The sequence below is a fragment of the Hibiscus syriacus genome, unplaced genomic scaffold (genome assembly GCF_006381635.1).
Source record: "Hibiscus syriacus cultivar Baekdansim isolate YM2019G1 unplaced genomic scaffold, ASM638163v2 tig00110940_pilon, whole genome shotgun sequence".
Lineage (NCBI taxonomy): Eukaryota > Viridiplantae > Streptophyta > Magnoliopsida > Malvales > Malvaceae > Hibiscus > Hibiscus syriacus.
In genome coordinates, this window is record NW_024062923.1 from 2,651,955 (window position 1) to 2,673,740 (window position 21,786).

General features: G+C 35.9%; 1 long non-coding RNA gene across 1 annotated transcript; it reads right to left on the bottom strand.

Moving 5' to 3' along the window:
* Window positions 1–8,117: 8,117 nt before the first annotated feature.
* Window positions 8,118–21,320, bottom strand: LOC120147571. Its single transcript, XR_005518291.1, has 3 exons — window positions 21,244–21,320; window positions 10,238–10,241; window positions 8,118–8,130 (listed from the first exon to the last, which is right to left on the bottom strand). It is a non-coding gene; the product is annotated as an uncharacterized LOC120147571 (long non-coding RNA).
* Window positions 21,321–21,786: the final 466 nt, after the last annotated feature.

Here is a 21,786-nt window from a genome sequence, read left to right on the forward strand (position 1 = left end):
ACAATCTCAAGTTTTTTCTACGAGCTCGGGTAGAGCACCAGGGGAGAGAATTTCATGTCAAACATGTGGAAAATTACATAGTAGATCATTCAGACTTCTGAGCGGATCTTGTTTCCAATGTGGCAAGACTGGTCACTTTGCTAGAAACTGTCCTAAGAAATTTGGGGATAATTCGGCGCAGTCTGAAAGATCAGTGGCATCCTCAAATAGAAGTAGAGGAAGAGATAGATCCAGGGGACAAACGAATTCAATGCAGAGATAAGAGACTCGGGGAGTCGCTAGAATTTACAATATTAAAACCAATGAGGATCGGGATGAACCTGAAATTATGATAGGTATTTTTATCTTTTAAATGAGCCTATATTGGTTTTAGTTGATCCTGGTTCTACACATTTATACATTAGTACCAAATTGGTTAAAATTAGGGGAATCCCTTTAGAACAAATTGTGAGTGAGATGATAGCGGTAAACCCCATGGATCACGGTGCAAGAGTCACTAGAATATGTAAAAAAATGCCCTATAAAGATCCAAGAGATTATATTTTCGGCAAATTTGATGGAGTTGCCCTTCGATGAATTTGAAATTATTCTGGGTATGGATTGGTTATCTTCACATTATGATAGGTTGATTGTCGTAAGAAACACTTGTTCTTAAAGGATGCTGAAGGTTAAAAAAATCGTAGTGATCGGTGAAAGAATGAAATCACCTTCAAAGGTGATATCATCCATGATTATCAGGAAGATGATGTCGAAGGGATGTATAGATTTTCTAGCCAATGTGAAAGATACTAGACTTCTAGAAATTAAAGTAACTGATATTCCCACGGTTAGAGAATTTCTGGACGTTTTTCCTAAGGAGTTACCAGGATTGCCTCCAGATCATAAGGTAGATTTCAGGATTGAGATTTACCCAGGTATCGAACCCATTTCGATGGCTCCATATAGAATGACTTTGACTAAATTGAGAGAATTAAAAGTCTTACTGCAAGAATTACTAGATAAGAGATTTATAAGACCTAGTGTTTCTCCTTGGGGAGCACCTGTGCTGTTTATGAAAAAGAAGGACGAGTCTATGCGATTATGTATCGATACTGTCAGTTAAATAAAGTCACAATAAAGAACAAGTATCCTCTCCCGAGGATTGATGATTTGTTCAATCAATTAAAAGAAGCAACAGTGTTTTCTAAGATATATTTAAGGTCAGAGTATCATCAACTAAAGATTAAAGAGGATGATATCTCAAATACATCTTTTCAGACTCGGTATGGGCACTATAAATTTGTAGTGATGCCATTTGGTTTGACTAATACACCGACGACCTTCATGAATTTGATGAACCGAGTATTCCAACCGTATCTGGACCAATTTGTGGTGATATTTATAGATGATATCTTGGTATATTCCAAGTCAAGAAAAGAGCATAATTCTCATCTTTGAGTAGTTCTTCAGACATTCCACGAGAAGAAGTTGTATGCCAAATTGACAAAGTGTAAATTTTGGTTAGCCAAAGTTGCTTTCATGGGTCATATAGTCTCTACCGAAGGCATAAGAGTAGATCCAAGAAAGATTCAAGCTATAGTGGATTGGCAACCTCCAAAAAATATTTCTGAGGTCCATAGTTTCTTAGGACTTGCTTGTTATTATAGACGGTTTGTGAAGAACTTCTCAATGTTAGCTTTGCCACTAACTAAATTGTTACGGAAGGATATGCCATTTGTCTGGACGGAGAAATGTCAAGAAAACTTTGAAAGGCTCAAGATGATAGTAACAGAGGCCCATGTACTTGTACAACCTGAGTCGGAAAAAGTCTATGTTGTGTTTAGTGATGCAACCCAAAATGGATTGGGTATGTGCTGATGTAAGATAGAAATGTTGTAGCTTATGCTTCAAGACATTTGAAGAATCATGAAAAAAATTATCTGACGCATGATTTAGAATTGGCGGCAGTTGTGTTTGCACTGAAAATCTGGCGTCATTATCTGTATGGTGAGTGGTGTTATATTTATACAGATCACAAGAGTCTAAAGTATTTATTGACTCAGAAAGAATTAAACTTGAGGCAAAGAAGATGGATTGAGCTTCTAAAGGATTACGATCTAATCATCTATTATCATTCGGGAAAGGCGAATGTGGTATCAAATGCATTAAGCTGAAAGATTTTTGCTTCTTTACGGGCCTTGGATGTGCATATGTCATTAAACAAGATGGTGTCTTAATTGTTGAGCTTAAGTTAAGGTCGATGTTTTTGGATCAGATTAAAGAGTTACAAAATCAAGATGAGAAATGTTTGGCGAGGATGATACAAGTCGAAAAGAATGATACCAAAGACTTCGAAATAAGAGTGGATGGATGTCTATACTACAGGGGAAAACTTTTTATTCCCGACGATAATGATTTGAGGAAGGATATTTTTTGCGAGGCACATTATAGCCCTTTAACTATGCACCTAGACGGGAATAAATGTATCAAGACTTAAAGAGTCGTTATTGGTGGCCTGGCATGAAAAGAGTTGCAACAGAGTTTGTTACCAAATGTCTGACATGTCAGCAAGTGAAAGCTGAACATCAAGTGTCATTCAGGTTACTGCAGCCAATAACCATTCCTAAGTGGAAATGAGAGCGGGTTACAATGGATTTCGTTTTGGGGCTACGTTATTACCAGGTAAAAAGGACTCGATATGGGTGATAGTAGATAGATTAACCAAGACAGCTCATTTTATCCTAGTTCGAGTAGATTACTCGATGAATAAGTTTACGGAGTTGTATATAAAAGAGATAGACTGCATGGAGTGCCGATTTCGATAGCATCCGATCAAGATCCAAGGTTTACCTCAAGGTTCTGGAAATCTTTACATGAATCATTGGGTACTCGATTGAACTTCAGCACATCTTTTCATCCGCAGACATAAGGGCAATCAGAGCGAACTATCCAGATATTGGAAGATATGCTAAGGGCATGCGTGATTGAATTAAAAAGATCATGGGATAAGTATTTGCCTTTAGCTGAATTCACATATAATAATAGTTATTAATCAAGTATTAAGATGGTCCCGTATGAAGCTCTGTATGGGAGGAAATACAGAACACCATTAAATTAGTTTGAACTGAAAGATCGAGACCTGATTGTCCTGGATTTGATGAAAGATATGAAGGATAAAGTGAAACTTATCCAGAGCAATTTAAAGGTAACCTCAGATCGCCAGAAATCCTATGCATATTTGAAAAGAAAAGAAATAGAATATCAAGAGGGAGACAAAGTATTTTTGAAAGTATCACCATGGAAGAAGGTATTACATTTTAAGCGAAAAGGAAAATTAAGTACGAGATTTATTGGACCGTATGAGATATTGAAAAGGGTTGGACCGTAGCTTATCAATTAGCTTTGCCTCCGGATATGGACAAGATCCACAATGTTTTCTATGTATCGATGCTTAGAAGGTACATATCAGATCCATCTCATGTTATCAGGCCAGAAGAAATAGAGATCCGACCATATTTAACTTATGAGGAGGAACCAGTGAGGAACTTGGCTAAGAAAACTAATGAATTACGTAACAAAAGGGTTTCGTTGGTTAAAGTGCTTTGGTAGAATCATAAGGATGGGGAAACTACTTGGGAATGAGAAGAGGATATGAGAAAACAGTTTCCACACCTCTTCGTTTCAGGTACTTCATTTAAATTCGATGACGAATTTTCTAAAGGGAGAAGAATTTTAATACCCAAAATAATAGGTCATTGATTAAATTGAAAGAAATTAAAAATTTGGAGGAATAAATTGATTAATTAATAAAGATGAAAATGAGTTGGGAATAATAGTTTAGACTAAATTGTAGTGATGAAGGATTAAAAAGGGCATTTTGGGTATTTAGAATAAAATGAATTTAAAATTCATTCTATATGGTATATCAAGTAGAAAAATAAGGAAAAAACAATGTCAACACTCTCTTCTTCTTCATCATCTTTCACGTAAGAAGCTCTCAACCATAGCTAAAGGTGAGGTTTCAATTTGATAGTTTATCATTTTATTTTAGGTTGGTTATTGAAGATTTGAGTATGATAGAAGCTTAAGGAATGAGTAAATGAGATTAAAACTAAGAAATGGTGGAAATAATGGAGATTGCAGAAAATGGGTTTTGAAATGATATGTTAATATATGAGTGTTTGTTGATGTTTTCTGATAGATTTGATTTGTCGAATAGGTAAATAAGTTATTAGAAGCATTGGATAGGATTAAGAACATATTGGGAAAAATGGTGTGATTCTTAGAATTTAATGTTCTTGAAAGATTTTAGATGTTTTAAGAGATTAGATGAAGGAATATTAGTATGGATAGTTAAAAAAGAGTTTAATAGTATTATATGGTGTTAGTATAACGAACTTTGACCCCATTTGGGTGATAATCAGGTTGAAAACTAGAAATTCTGGGAACGGGTATCGGCACTGATATAACAGTACTGATACTATAGGCTAAAATGGGAGGAATTTGCTAAGAAATATCGATATTGATTCAATCAGTATCGATACCAAAGGGGATGTATTGATACCGAAGAGAAGGTATTGATACCATTTCAAAACAGAATGTAAAAATTGTATCGATACCATAATAGGGTATCGGTACCATAGTATGGTAGTATCGATACCATGGTAGGGGTATGGTATCGATACTGAGGAGTCAGAAATTTTAAAATAGACTAATATTATTGTGGAAAAGTTGTTAATAGATGCTTTTAAGTAATGTTTAAGTGTAATTGTTAGGAGATATAAGTGTAATTGTTAGGAGATATACTAACAATTGACATTAAACATGTATTTAATGGATGTTGAATAAATCGAAATCAAGCTCCTGAATCAAGTAAAACAAAAGGCAAAGGCCAAGTTCCGGAGTAATCAGCTTCACATATTGGATACCAAAACAACTCAAGTCAGGTGAGTACTTTAATATAAGTATGCGAGATGAAGAATATTCAATTAAGTATGCTTTAAATTTATATATGTTTATAATAGTGATTATGATATCTTTATACACATGGAAAGAAGATTATGAATGAGTTTTAGAGTATGAATTGCTCTAAATCGGATCCATAAACTAAAATGCATGAAATGATGCATCAAGGCATGAAAGGATGCCATAATTAAAATGCATGAAAGGATACATTAAGGCATAAAAGGATGTCATAAACTAAAATGCATGAAAGGATGCATTAATGCATGAAAGGATGTCATAATTAAAATGCAAGAAATGATGCATTAATGCATGAAAGGATGCCATAAACTAAAATGCATGAAATGATGCATTAAGGCATGAAAGGATGCCATAAACTAAAATGCATGAAAGGATGCATTAAGGCATGAAAGGATGTCATAATTTAAATATATATAAACGAATGTGTTTAAAACTTGAAAAGAGGTATAATTAAAGTTAATGAACTAAAGAGAAGTATGTTGGACATACCAAAGATGGTTATGAGATTAATATGACAAAGGTTTGGTTATGATAAGAAAGACTTAAGTAATTCCTATGGATGTTATAACTTAGTTTGAAGCCAAATAACTATGAGATACTTATATATCCATTAATGTTCTTTACTATATTATATCTCACTAAGTAATTGCTTAACGTGTGTTGTTTCTCACGCGTAGGTAAAAGCAAAGATTAACTAAGTAAAAGCAAAGATTAACTGAGTAAAAAGTGTTTTTGTAGCTGTGGTGATCATCAACTAAGTTGGACTCATCCGTGACATCAAGACAATCTAGTTTATTTTGAAAAAAACTTTGTTGGCATGTAATCACTATATTTAAATGTTTTTAATTTTAATTAAGTAGAACTTATAACATTTTGCAATCAAGGTTTTGTTTTACATTAAAATGTTATGTTTTCAGGAGAAAAAAATATTTTCGGTTGTAGACACCCGTTTTTGACATGGCTTAAAAAAATATTATAAATATTATTATTATTATTATTTAATTAATATTTTGATGCATACCACATACAGACCCGAGACATCTCCCCAGCAGTTTCACGACATGTTCACCAACAGGCCGTATCACGTGCACCATACTAGTAGTGACAAGATTCAAGGATATGGGCACCATCCTCAATTGGATTTATCTGCATGATGGAAGGCTAAAAAAATTGTTAGTGGAAGTTATAGACCCACGCAACTACATTCTACCTAAACCATCACCAAAGTCAGCAAATCCAACAAATCTCACCTAACCCATCAACATCTTACCAAAACGTAAGAAAAAAAGGAAAGGAACAAGGGATTCGGTGAGGATGGAAACCATAAAAGGAGGAGAGAAAAAAGAGAGGGAGGGAAGAAAAACAGGGGAATTGAAAAAAGATCGGAATCCTATTCGAAACACTGGTAACAAAAAGAGGGGGTTTCTTTTTCTTTAAAGAAAGAACTGTAAACAGGGGAAATATTCCATCTATCTATTCGAAAGCAATAAAAGTATTTTTGAGGTAATCCTAGTTTCGTTTTCAATTTCCACTATATATTACTTTATTTGTTTTTTTATTTCGAACCCAAATCAGCAGTAGAACAATATGTTCTTTATGTTTATAACCATTTTCATATTCCAGTAATTAACCCAAAGAAATCAACACATGTTTGATCATAAGTAAAATAAGTAGGTTGATATAAAAATAATAATATAAATAAAGAGGATTTGGGGTTTATTTACCAAAGATGTTCGGGTTCCCTCACGGGAATTTACCACACTTTAGTGAGGTTACTGTCGCCAATGAACGACAGTTTGCATGCTAGTTTAATTGCTGTAATTCAATGAATGTAATAGTTGGTTTCCATTAGTCACTATTTGAGAGTGTAAGAGATAAAAAAATCATAATAAAAAAACGAATAGTCAAGAAGAGATTTCTTTGCTTACCTTGTTTATTCGAATCCTTATCGTTTTTTTTAAAAGCTGTCGGGTAGTTTACGTCGCTGGGAATAGGTCAATTCTTTTCGTTTGAAACCTTGTCTGTCGTGTATTTGCGTTAGTTCTCACCTTTCAAAACTTTAAAATAAAATAGAGATAACTTAGATTGTTTACCTTTTGAAGCCAATAGTTGAACTCTTTTGAACACATCCTTTCTTTGTAAGACTAAAGGAATAATCTTGAGAGGTAAAGGAGGAATCAAAACATCTGCAAATAAACATAATAAAAATATAATAGAAAATAAAACTAAAAAATGAAAGGAAAGTCTTCTAAGATCTGTTATTAGGCAACCATAGATATGTATAAGAGAAAGTGGAGTTGATTTTTGGGCTAGGAACCGACCAACATTTAGGAGGGTGTGAGCGGCCGAGAAAGATGAGCGGGATTGAGAAGGGTTTCAATTAGATAATACCGAAGAATAAGAAAAAGATGGGAGAAGAGAAATGAAGAAGAAAAACGGCACAGAGGGAGAAACAAATAAAAATTAGGGCAAATTTCATTTTAAAATAATATGTTTATTAAATCTTTAAAATAACGTCTTATGAATGTCAGGGAAATATATATTTCACGCATGGCCTATTTGTTATGTAAACCATTTAGGTTTTACTTGTAACTCATTTTAGTCCTAAAATCAAGTCTTTGATGTTTTAATTTGGTCTCTTCATTTTATGTATATTTTATTTTAGTCCTAATTGTTTGTTTATTTAATTTTGGTTGTTTAGAAATTTAACCTCTAATTTTCTGCATGTTTCTTAGTCCTATGCATATTTAAGGTTTATTGTGATGTTAGTTCCTTACAATGGTGTTTTGTTTTGTGTCAGTTTCATTTTATAGTATAATTCTGGAATTTTCCCTTAATTATTGTATGGTTTGTATTTAAAATACTAAAGATATTTAATCAATATTTTAATTTGTATAGTTTTTTTAAAAATTTGTAGTTTGATGTGGTATGTTTTATTTTTTTAAGTCATATTGATTCATAACACATTAATATATATGAATAAGTTATAATATATAGTTATAAAATATGTATATAATTCTTGTATAAAGATGTCATATTGCATGATAATTTTTCTTATTTATTTAATATTTTTATGTGAATGAGTCAATGTGGTTCTATTAATTTGTTTTTTTTTTATTTTTTATGCAAAACTCAATTTTTAATTTATATTTAATTCGTATTTTATCACTAAAGAGAAATATTTTTTTTATGAATGAGAAATATTCAAAAAAATTTATCGAGTTAAAAGATTTTCTTTAAATTACTAGTTCGAAGCAATTAATTAAATTTCAATAAATGGATCATAATTTAATTTTATATTTAATTCATGATTTTCACAATTTACGACAACGGGTAAGCGAAACAGTACCAATTTTGGGCGCTGTGGGGGTGCTAATCCTTCCCCACGCGTAACCGACTCCCGAACTCGTTTTAAACAAATCTTTGGTAAACGTAGGCCAACTTTTGTCTTAAAAAATGATTTTTCTTAAAATTGTTTTTAAAAGACGTTTTTAGGTATTCGACCTACCTAACCCAAAGGTTGATGTCGACTCTTTTTAATTCTTTTTAATTTATTTCAAATTACTCCAAAATCACCCATTTTCCAAAATTAAAAGTCGTAACTATTTTTAAAACAATCAAACGATTGTCCCCTCAGAAAAACGGTTACGACAGCTTGGCGACTCCGCTGGGGATCAGAATTTTTTAGAGAGTCAGTCTGTAAGTCACTTACACATTGTCGTTTGGTAGAAATTATGAGTTCGAGTCTTTAGTTAACTTATGATCCTTTTATTGAAGTTTTTAATTGCTACATTTTATTATTGTCTTACTAACATTTTTATCTTTGTTTTCAGATTTGTCCAAAGTTTTGTCGAATGGTTTCATTTTCCTTTTGAGTCAAAGGGTTGAATGTTCCTCCTCACACACGTCACGAGCATTTGCATAACATAAGCTCTATACCCGAGCTCCGAACCTTTCTAAGTGGGGGCGAAAGCGACGCCTTCGTGAGAATTTATTCTCCGTGCAGGCCTAGCAAGTAACCTTCGGTATTCATATACCTTATGTTTTCGTGAGAATTTATTCTCCGCATAGACATAAGGGAATGTATCCTCTCGAATTGAACTCAATCCGTTTAAGCCTATAATGGGTGAGGATTGAGGGTTTGGCAGCCCAAGGGGGCACTAACATCAAGGACAATTCGAGTACCTTTTTTGTTAGAAACGGAACCACGCATATAATGAACCGTAGAATGATCACCTGAGGTATAGATATATCGAACCTATGTTTGTCAGTAGGTACCCAAAATAGGTGTACACAAAGGAGGAGCGTTTCTGAACTTTTTCTTTTTTGCTTTAAATATTGTTTAATAACAGCATGCGAACTAGATACCATGTGGTTAGGATTAATTTCTTGAAAAATCATTGTGGGTATATAACATGTTTGGGTAGATATCATGACGGGGTAGGTGTTATATTCATCTTTAAATGACATTTTTATTTGTATTCAATTTTTTTACTTACACTAATTCATTTTCATTTTTTGTGTTTTTTGTTATCTGCATTGCATCATTCAAGATTAAGGGTGTTGATCTTTAGTTAATCGTCAAATTGGAAAGCTTTCAATAATGGACGAAAAGTATTTAAATCAAGTAGTTCAAAACTCTGAGGTACGACAGTGGGCTGAAGCATTGCAAAGATTGGAAGGGGACAGTTTGCCAGCTGATCACATGTCAGATTTAGCGGGTTATGCTTCCGTTTCTCTTAAAAGAAATGACATCCAGGACTTACGAGACATTTGGGAAAAATGGGAGTCGAGTAAGTAGCGGCAGTTTTACCAGTGTTATGGGGATATTTCCTATCTGCTATATGTTGATATAGATGATGAGTTAATCCGAGCCTTGATTCAATTTTGGAATCCAGGGTACAACTGTTTCACTTTCAATAAAGAAGACATGGTTCCTACCATCGAAGAATATATTGCCTTGTTACGCATAGAGGATGCTCAAGAGAATCAGATTTATTCCAAGTCCATCAAAACTCAACCCTTCAGAATCAAATTAGCCAAAATCGCAGGAGTGCGTGAGGAATGGGTGGTTGCTCGTACCAAACAAAAAGGTGAAAGTGAAGGCATTTCTTGGATTGCTATTAAAGGAATCATTCAAAGTCATCCTGACGAGAAGGTGCGATTTGACCTCTTTGCACTGGGTATTTATGGCTTAGTCATTTTCCCGAAGGCCTTGGGATTTATTGAGGATGCAGTTGTGGATTTATTCGTGCAATTACAAAAAAGGGTCAACCCTGCTCCTGTAATTTTAGCAGAGACTTTTCGATCCTTGAATGCTTGTCGAAGGCTTAGAGGTGGTCGATATTCAGGATGTGCGCAATTACTATATGTCTGGATCCGTAGCCACTTCTGGAAAATTGAAAAAATTTCATATCATCGGTTTAGTACAGGTTACTCGCCTTTGAGAGAATTTCTAGAGAAAGATTGGCCAAAAAGAGTCACTAAAGACATGTGGATATATGCCCTTAAGAATATGCAAGACAAGGATATCGTTTGGCGTGCCCCTTGGCAAATACAAAGTGAGTTCCTCTATAAATGCGGTGACTATAATTGGGTGATGTTGTTCGGTTTATGGGGAGTAATTGGGTACGCACCACTTTTGGTTATGAGGCAATATGGTGGCCATCAATTTATCCCAGTCACTGCTGGACTGCACTCATCTGAGTTTGTATTCTATGGAAATAATTACAAGAAAAACATCTCGGATGCAGTTAGAGGATGGAAGAAGACTTTCTGTACTAGAGCCGATGCAGCCAAGGTAATGTTGACGCCAAATTATGAGGAATGAATTCAGATAGTCCCATCGGAGATAGAGATCCTAAGAGCAGAATTCGAAGCTGAGAAAGAAGGTTGGTCGAAAGAACTAGAAGAGATTCGACAAGATAAATTCATGTTGAGTATTGATGTTGGCTTTCATGCCGCACAATTTGCAATGCTAAGAAAGAGAAAAGAAAAAGTAGATTCGGAGTTGAAAAATCTGAAGAAGGGTTACTACAAGCTGCAAAAATCTAGGATAACAATTGGATCAAGTAGAGCATCAGCCCAGTTAACCAAAAAGTTAAACGCAGAGAAACATCGAAGTAGAGATTTGAAGGAAAAAAACGATCGTCTACTCAAGAGCTTGGAGAAAGGGAAAGAAAAAATAGAAGGGCTTGAGCTTGATAAGAGGGAGCGGATCATAAGATACAAGGCCGAGAGTCGCAAAGCTATGGAAGAACTAAAAAGGGAGAAAGATCGAGTCAAAGAGCTAGAAGCTAAGAAGACCATCACGATCAGGGGATTTGAAACTGAAATAAATAATATGCTTGTCAAACTTGATATTAGAGGACAAAAAATCGAAGAATTTGATATTAAAAGAAATAGGTGGGAACTAGAAAAGAAACACTTCAATACTAGGCTCGAAGCAAGACAAGAGACAATCAACAGCTGAATAAAAAGGTGTGGAGATAAAAATGTACAAATACAGAGTCTCAATCGAAGAATGCAGGAAACAAAAACGAGACTTGAAGAGGATCTGGCTCAATGTCAGGCTAAAATCACAGAATTCAATAATTATATCCTGCAACTCGAAGAATCCTTGTTCCGAGGAAGGATTATCATGGGACCAAGTAACCTTCAGGAAAGTTATGAAGAGAATGCCTTACTGTGAAATCGAATTCGAAGCCTGGAAAGCACACTGTAGAGTTGTCAAGTACGAATCACTGAGCTAGAAGGAAATCTCCAAGGAACTATTGAACAGTGGAAAACATCGAATGATTTCTATGAAGAACAGAGTGCAGATAGAAGCAATATGGTAGTCGAGGCTATAATACAGATGAGTGAAGTTGCCAGATACATTGGGGAATTAGCTGTCGAAGCAAAGGTCATCGAGCATCACATCAATCCAGTTTCTGAGTTTGGGAAGAAGATGTCTTGGTTGATTAAAGAAGTTGTCGAACTTAATCGGATGGCTAGGTCGTATATGTAGAAGTGAACTATTGTGTAATAAAAACTTTGTGTTCCAATGGAAGTTGTTCTATGATAATTAACTTTTTGAGATCAATACCTTTTACATACATTCATTCTGCATTACATTTATTTTAAATATTTTGCATTAATACATGCATTCATTCATTAAAACACCAAAAATAATGTAAAATATAATTTTCAATCATTGTAGTTATTCTGGCATTCAATTCACACCCGTACGGTACTTGGAATACAACTAAGAAAATGGAAGCTAGAATGATTCAACTTGAGCAAGAACAAAAACAAGCTCAAGAAGAAATGAGAGAGAGATTAAATAAGATGGAAGCAGAGATAACAAATTCACAAACTGGTCTACTACAAAGGATGGAAGAAATGTTTAAGAAACATTCTATAGGTAGAAGGATCACGAATGGCCAAATAACGTCATCCAAGCAAGATTTATCATATCCTCCAGGGTTTGAACCAGGGGTATCACATCATGCGGGGTTTACTTCTGATTCCCAGCACCCACCAAGGTTTACACCAGAATCTGGTCCTCCTCCTGGTTTCACACCTGTACACATCTCTGCTCACCCTTCGGTACCTCAAGAAACACGACCTCATGTATATGTCAGCAATGAGAATCAGCAACACCATATGGGATCTGCATTCCCAAACAATTATCAGCCTGTTAATGAACACTTAACTCCAGATCTAAATGAGTTAGCTGAAAAGGAAAAAGCCAATGAACAAATAACTCAACAGTTGAAGAAATTGGAAGAAATGGTAAAATCAGTAGAAATGATTGAACCGTTCTATGGGTCTGACGCCAGAGAGCTGAGTTTGGTCCCAGACTTGATCATCCCTATAAAGTTCAAGGTTCCTGAATTCGAAAAATACAATGGATCCACTTTCCCTTCCTCTCATATTACTATGTTTTGCCGGAGAATGGCTGGCCATATGAATGATGAAAAATTATTGATCACTATTTTCAAGACAGTTTAACAGGTTCTGCCGCCAAGTGGTATAACCAATTAACTAGGGCTCACATCAAATCATGGAAGGACTTGGAAAAAGCATTCCTAAAATAGTATCACCATGTTACAGATATAGCTCCTGATCGGTGGACTCTTCAGAATATGGAAAAAAAGAAGTAATGAGACTTTCTGACAATATGCCCAAAGGTGACGTGATGTTGCTGCCCAGGTCCAACCCCCTTTACTCGAAAAGAAAGCTACTATAATTTTTGTCAACACTTTGAAAGCTCCATACTTGGGGAACTTGCTTGGAAATGCCACCAAAAATTTTGCTGATTTGATCATCTCTGGTGAGCTCATCGAAAATGCTATAAAAAGTGGCAAGATAGTAGTAGCTGAAGGGTCTATCTCCAAAAAACCTGTATACCGGAAAAAGGAGAATGAAGTTGCAAGTGTATAGCACAAGAATACTGCAAATAGTGTCACAATAACCCAATCAAGGGCGGAGAAGAATGATATGAACACCGTCAGAAATAATTTCAAGGGACCTCGCAAGGAGAGAGAAAAAGTATCATTCACACCACTACCCGTACCCTATTCAGAGATATACGCTTCATTATTAAAAGCAGATGTGGTACGCCCCTACCATTTGACTCATCTTCAACCACCGTACCCTCATTGGTATGACGCAAATGCACATTGTGATTTCCACGATGGAATTGTTGGCCATTCTATTGAGAATTGTTTTGCCTTCAAAAAGATAGTGCAAAATCTCATTAACACAGGAGGATTACAGTTTGACTCACCAGATGTAAAAAAACACCCACTACCAAATCATGGAGGCAAAGGGATAAATGCAATCCAGGAGGAGAATAGGAGGAAGGCAAAGAAAGACGTTCATGAAATTAAATCTCCTTCAGTTGGGTATTCCAACAACTCTGTCAGGCTGGCATGATTCGACAAGATCCTAAGCCAAAGACCAATGAGTGTGGACACTATTGCAAATATCACCAAGAAGAAGGACATGAAATTCAGCTTTGCCCTGAATTCAGGGGGTTATTACAAAGATTGATGGATAATAAGGAGGTAGAGTTCTTTGAGGAAGATAAGGAAAAAAGAGAAGAAGATGTCTTCACGACAGAAAATTCTGAGCCCGTTCACAGAACAAGTAAGCCAGTGGTCATTACTGTGAAACCATCAGCAATGAATTCTGGGTCGTCAACACCAAAAGTTGTAATCACAGCTCCTTCACCATTCTCATTTAAAGACACCCGTAAGGTGCCTTGGAACTACACTGCCAATGTTTCATTGATAAGGGAATCTGGTTCGCTAGAGAAAATAAAGGTAGTTGAAGGTGAAGCACCAGGAGGCAACTTGATGACTGAAATAGTGAATGAAGTTGGTCACTTCACAAGAAGTGGGAGGTGCTATTCTCCTGAGATATCGAAAGAAGTAGACAAAGTGAAAGCAAAAGGAAAAGTTGTAGTGGTACCGCAGAATATATTCAACGATAAATCCCCACCAATGATCAATGAGCCGGTAACAGAAACACAAGCTCAAGAATTCTTGAAGTTTCTAAAACATAGTGAGTATAGTGTAGTTGAGCAGCTACACAAGCAACAAGCACGGATTTCGATTCTGGATTTGTTAATAAATTCAGGTACATCGGAATGCTTTACTGAGAGTGCTCAATCAAACGTTTGTGCCTGAGGATATACCAGTGAACAAGTTGGATCAATTGTAGGGCACATAGCTGCTGACAACTACATAACTTTCACTGATGATGAAATTCCTGATGGAGGAATGGGATCGGTAAAAGCCCTCAATATCACAACTCACTGTCATGGTCATGTCTTACCAAGTGTTTTGATTGACAATGGGTCTGCACTTAATGTTATGCCTATGGCCACATTACGAAGGTTACCGGTGGACAACTCACATATGAGGCCTACCAAACATTGTCAGAGCCTTTGATGGAACTCAGTGGGATGTGCTTGGAAAGATAGAGGTACCACTGTTGATTGGACCAACTGTCTACAATATTGATTTTGTGGTGATGGACATCAACCCATATAATTGCTTGTTTGGGAGGCCATGGATTCATTCTGCAGGGCAGTCCCTTCGTTCTTACACCAAAAATTAAAATTAGTGTCAGATGGTCAGTTGATTAGTATTGGGCAAAGGAAGAATTATTGCTTCTGTGACGACTGACGCCCCATATTGAGACGAATGAGAATGCTCTAGAGTGTTCTTTCAGAGCCTTAGAATTTGTCAATGCTACTTTTGTTGCTGAAGGAAACAAGATTCCTCGCCCACGTTTATCTGATTGTACTAAGATGATTGTGCGAGAGACTCTAGGAAAAGGAGCCAAGATAGGAAGGGGTCTTGGTAGATACCTGCAAGGGACTTTATATCCCAAATTTGTCATGATGAAGAGCGATCACTTTGGGCTAGGATTTAAGCCTGATTTTCAGCAAAGAAAGAAAGAAACGAAAAAGAAAGGTGAAATAAGAGATCTAGACTGAAAGGAGAGGACATTCCATGGGAGCATAGTCTTTTCCTCCTCTGATGAGCTCTTTCAAGTTTGGAGGAGTGTTTGATATAGAGCAACAGTTAACCAGAGAGCTTGACGAAGAAGAGCAGATGAAAGACAGAAACTTGTTCAATGAAGTTATGGAGGGTTTGGTCATTAACATGATAACTGGGGATGATAAAGTAGGAAGATATTTGGTTGGAATCCTTGCTTCCCAGGGGAAACACTGAAAAATTGGACTGCAGAGGATCTCCCTATAGTTTTTAAGATTAATTCAGAGTAATACCCAGTACTAATCTTATACTTGTGCCCGCAAGTATTAAGGAATTTTCATAAGGGCAGCTATGTTAACTCTACTTGCTTTCAATAAAAGACAATCTTTGTTTCTTAATGACCATCATTATTTTATATTTTCATTCTTTATTCTTTATTCTTTACATTCATTTCATAAATTTTGATCTCCTTCAAAATATATATTCGATTCAATTTTTCCCTTTGTAGGTGTCACCATATCAATATCATGAATGTTTATGAATTTAATACTGAGATAAACTTTGAGCAGCCCATATGTCTGGAAGAAATCAATGAGTGTCAAGATGAGGTAGAATGTGATGTTCCTAACGAACTATTAAGACTGGTAAAAATGAGGACAAACAGATTTTACCTCACCAGGAAGAAACTGAGGTTATAAACTTGGGAACTAATGAGATAAGAGAGAAGTAAAATTGGCAGCACACTTTCTGCTGAGATAAGGCAAGACTTGATAGATCTTCTTCGAGAATTCAAGGACATCTTTGCATGGTCTTACCAAGATATGCCAGGGCTGAGTACAGATATAGTAGTGCACAAGCTTCCGATAAAGCCTGAGTGTAAGCCAGTTCAGCAAAAGCTCAGAAGAATGAAGCCAGAAATGTTGTTGAAAATTAAAGAGGAAGTGATAAAACAGATTGATGCAGGGTTTCTTCAAGCGGCAAAGTATCCAGAATGGGTTGCCAACATAGTCCTGTGCCAAAGAAAAATGGTAAAGTTCGCATGTGTGGATTACAGAGATCTTAATAAGCAAGCCCGAAGATTTCCATTACCTCATATAGATACTTTAGTGGATAACACTGCTGGTCATTCGTGGTTTTCTTTTATGGATGGCTTCTCGGGGTATAACCAAATAAAAATGAACATTGAAGACATGGAAAAACTACATTTGTGACTATGTGGGGCATATTTGCTATAAAGTGATGCCATTTGGTTTGAAAAATGCTGGGCAACTTACCAAAGCTATGGTGACTCTTTTCCATGACATGATGCACAAAGAAATTGAAGTGTATGTGGATGACATGATTGCCAAGTCCAGGACTGAAGGTGAACACATTCAAAACTTGAGGAAGCTTTCCAAAGGTTAAGGAAATATCAATTGAACTTAATCCAACTAAATGCACATTCGGGGTAACGTCAGGGAAACTCTTGGGTTTCGTGGTAAGTCAAAAAGGAATTGAGATTGATCCAGATAAAGTAAAGGCCATTCAAGATCTTCCACCACCTCGTACACAGAAAGAAGTTTGAGGATTCTTAGGAAGGTTAAATTATATATCTCGATTCATTTCATAATTAACTGAAAAATGTGACCCAGTTTTCAAATTGCTTCGAAAGAACAACCCTGAAGTTTGGAACTACGAGTGCCAAAAGGCTTTGGAGATAATCAAGGGATATTTGTCTAATACTCCAATTCTGGTATCACCAGTCCCTGGTAAACCATTGATCCTTTATCTAACGGTCTTTGAAAATTCAATGTGATGTGTATTGGGGCAACATGACGAATCTGGAAAGAAAGAGAGAGTTATCTATTATCTAAGCAAAAGTTCACTGATTGTGAGATTCGATACCCGCCAATTCAAAAGCTATGTTGTGCTTTGGTATGGACTACTCGAAGGCTCAGGCAATACATGTTATACCATACTACTTGGTTGATATCTAAGCTTGACCCTTTGAAATTTTTAATGGAATCGCCAGCTTTAACTGGTAGATTGGCTAGATGGCAAATGTTGTTATCAGAATTTGACATTGTATATGTGAACCAAAAAGCAATCAAAGGGAGGCCATAGCAGATTTCCTTGCAAGTCGTGCCTCAAATAATTATGAGTCCTTAAACTTTAATTTTCCAGATGAGGATCTGATGTGCATCACAACCAAGGAGGAAACAATTTCAGATGATAAATCTTGGAGGTTGTATTTTGATGGGGCATCTAATGCTTTAGGACAAGGAATTGGAGCAGTACTGATTTCCCCGGAAATGTCTATTATCCTTTTACAAGCAGATTGGAGTTCTTTTGCACCAATATATGGCAGAGTATGAGGCTTGTGTCATGGGGTTAAGAGCAGCTATAGAAAGAAAAATCAAAGTGCTCCAAGTATATGGAGACTCCACTAGTGGTGTATCAATTGCGAGGAGAATGGGAGACGAAGGATCCAAAGTTAGTGGAATACCGAAGATTGATCCTTGAATTGGTAAAAGAATTTGAAGATGTCACTTTCAATTATCTCCCTCGAGAAGATAATCAAATGGCCGATGCTTTGGCCACACTTGCTGCAATATTCCAAGCAAATAGAAGAGTTGACATGATGCCAATTAATATGCAAATGTATAATACCCCGACACACTGTTATGATCGAAGAAGGGTAGATGGTCGTCCATGGTATTATATATTTTGCAATACATCAAGCATCAAACTTACCCACAATATGCGTCTGAGATCATAAAAAGACAATAAGGAGAATGGCTGCGATATTTAGATGGGGAAGTTCTGTACAAAAAAGGGAGTGATCAAGTTTTGATGAGATGTGTAGATGCCCGAGAAGCAAAGGTATACTTGAAGAAGTGCATGAAGGGATATGTGGAACACATGCAAATGGGCTTGCTATGGCCAGGAAGATCATGAGATATGGATACTATTGGGCCAATATGCATTCAACTGTGTTGATTATGCAAGAAAATGTCACAAATGTCAAATCTATGGGATAAGATTCATACATCTCCGTCACCTTTGCAAATGATGACCACACCATGGCCGTTTTCTATATGGGCATGGATGTCATTGGGACAATTACACCAAAGGCTTCGAATGGACATTGTTTCATATTTGTGGAAATTGATTACTTCACTAAGTGGTGAGGCTGCCTCGTATGCAAATCACGAGATCTACAGTTTGTAAATTCATAAAAAAGGAGATAATTTGTCGGTATGGATTGCCAGAAAGAATGTCACAGATAATGCGAGATCTACAGTTTGTAAATTCATAAAAAAGGAGATAATTTGTCGGTATGGATTGCCAGAAAGAATTGTCACAGATAATGCCACTAATTTGAATAACAAGATGATGATAAACTTTGTAGTTCAAGATAAAACATTCTAATTCAGTGACCTATCGTCCAATGATGAATGGAGCAGTGGAAGCAGCAAATAAAAATATTAAAAGGATCATCACAAAGACCACTGATACTTAAAAGATTGGCATGATAAATTACCTTTGCCTTGTATGCATATGAACTACAGTGCGGACTTCGACAGGGGCAACACCTTTCTCTTAGTATATAGGATGGAAGCAGTCTTGCCAGTGGAAGTAGAAATCCCATCACTTCGAATTTGAAAGAGGTGAAATTGGATGAAGCTGAATGGTTCAGGCTCGGTTTGACCAATTGAATCTCATTGAAGAAAAGAGAACAAATAAAAGATGAAAAAATGAAAAAAAAAGAAAAAAATGAAAAATGAAAAAGAAATGAAAAAATGAAAGAGAAAAAGGAGGGTTTGAGATGAAAACCGCAAAGGACATCTTGAAACCAAGGAACTTTGAGTTGAAAACCTGAAAAGGCGCTCAAAAGCATTTTGAGATTAGGCATCAGACAACTAATCTTCTTGAGGATATTTTGAGAGAAGCTTCACATCTATAGACATTTTGGCAATTCTTGAAGTCCTCCAGACAGAAGCTCAACTCAATAGTTATATCAAGTGGATTGATTTAGGAACATTCGTGCTAATGATCCATAAGGACATTTGACTTATGGTTTTAAATTATTATTCATGTTATTGCCATAACTTTGTAAATTCAATTTCTTGTCAGTAAATTCGAAGTTTGTTATTTCAAGTTCCAATTTTATTCATTCTTCTTATAAGTAGATTGACATGACATTAAAAATAAAATTTTTGGTATTACTCTGAATTAATACTTCCATATTAGAGATTCTAGCCCTATGATTAAAAAGATTAGGGTATGATATGGCCAAAGAAAATGCATGTGTTGAGAAAACACATTGAAAACACTGATATTTTGATACGCTGACAAAGATGAGCAGTTCAAAAGGAAACATAAAAGGATTTGCATGGGAACAAGAGAAATGAGAATTTGCGTAAAATAGCCCAAGCAAATGTGGAGGCAAACGAAAGGACAAATGACGCATTTAAAATGAAAATTTGCAGGACCACAAAGTTCATAATAATAAAATGCCATCATGCATACATCAGTAAGCATCTATAAATAGGAACATGCTCATTCATTCATATTCATTGAAATGCTTTGAATGTTTTGACAGAAATTCAGAGAGTCAGTAACAATTAAGATCCATCACAGAAAGAGATTGATCAACATTTCCAATGAAGAGTTTATAATGAGAAGAACTCATCCGACAGAGGGAGAAGAAGTTCATAATGAAAGAGCCTATTCGACCTATCACTCGATTCATGGCGTTTCGAATCAGTGACACCGCTTCACATTAGATCAACATTTCCATAGTTCATAGAGAAGAACTCGTCCTAAAGGAGAAAGTTCATAATGAGAAGAACTTGTTCCTTTCAAATCCATCAAAGAAAGATGGATTAAAATTTCCAATGGAGAGTTCATAATAAGAAGAATTCATCCAACGAGAGAGAATAATTCATAATGAGAAAAACTTGTCCAACTTCGCATAGTGTTTCCAATGGAGAGTTCATAATGAGAAGAACTCATCCGACAGAGGGAGAAGAAGTTCATAATGAGAAGAGTTTGTTCGACCTATCACTCGATTTACGGCATTTTGAATCAGTGACACCTCGCTTGAGGGATTGACATTTCTATTAAGAGTTCATAATGAGAAGAACTCGTCCTAAAGGGAAAGTTCATAATGAGAAGAACTTGTTCCTTTCAAGTCCCATCACAGAAAGATGGATCAACATTTTCAGTGAAGAGTTCATAATGAGAAGAACTCATCCAAAGGAAGAAGAAGTTCATAATGAGAAGAACTTGTTCAACCTTGGTTTGATTTCATCACAGAAGGAGGTGGATCAACATTTTCAGTGAAGAGTTCATAATGAGAAGAACTCATCCAACAAGAGAAGAAGTTCATAATGAGAAAACTTGTTCAATCCAACGCTTTACAACGAAGGATATCAAAATCAACGCTAATAAAAAAGGAAGATCGGACAAAAACTGGTTGTCTTTTTCATCTTTGCCCTATTCTTGTTAACACAAGAATAGCAAAGAGGGGCAGCTGTAGACACCCTTTTTGACCTGGCTTAAAAAAATATTATAAATATTATATTATTATTATTTAATTAATATTTGATGCATACCACATACAGACCCGAGACATCTCCCCAGCAGTTTCACGACATGTCACCAACAGGCCGTATCACGTGCACCATACTAGTAGTGACAAGATTCAAGGATATGGGCACCATCCTCAATTGGATTTTCTGCATGATGGAAGGCTAAAAAAAATTGTTAGTGGAAGTTATAGACCCACGCAACTACATTCTACCTAAACCATCACCAAAGTCAGCAAATCCAACAAATCTCACCTAACCCATCAACATCTTACCAAAACGTAAGAAAAAAGGAAAGGAAACAAGGGGATTCGGTGAGGATGGAAACCATAAAGGAGGAGAGAAAAAGAGAGGGAGGGAAGAAAAACACATTGAAAAAAGATCGGAGAAAAAAAATTGTTAGTGGAAGTTATAGACCCACGCAACTACATTCTACCTAAACCATCACCAAAGTCAGCAAATCCAACAAATCTCACCTAACCCATCAACATCTTACCAAAACGTAAGAAAAAAAGGAAAGGAACAAGGGGATTCGGTGAGGATGGAAACCATAAAAGGAGGAGAAAAAAGAGGGAGGGAAGAAAAACAGGGGAATTGAAAAAAGATCGGAATCCTATTCGAAACACTGGTAACAAAAAGAGGGGGTTTCTTTTTCTTTAAAGAAAGAACTGTAAACAGGGGAAAATTCCATCTATCTATTCGAAAGCAATAAAAGTATTTTTGAGGTAATCCTAGTTTCGTTTTCAATTTCCACTATA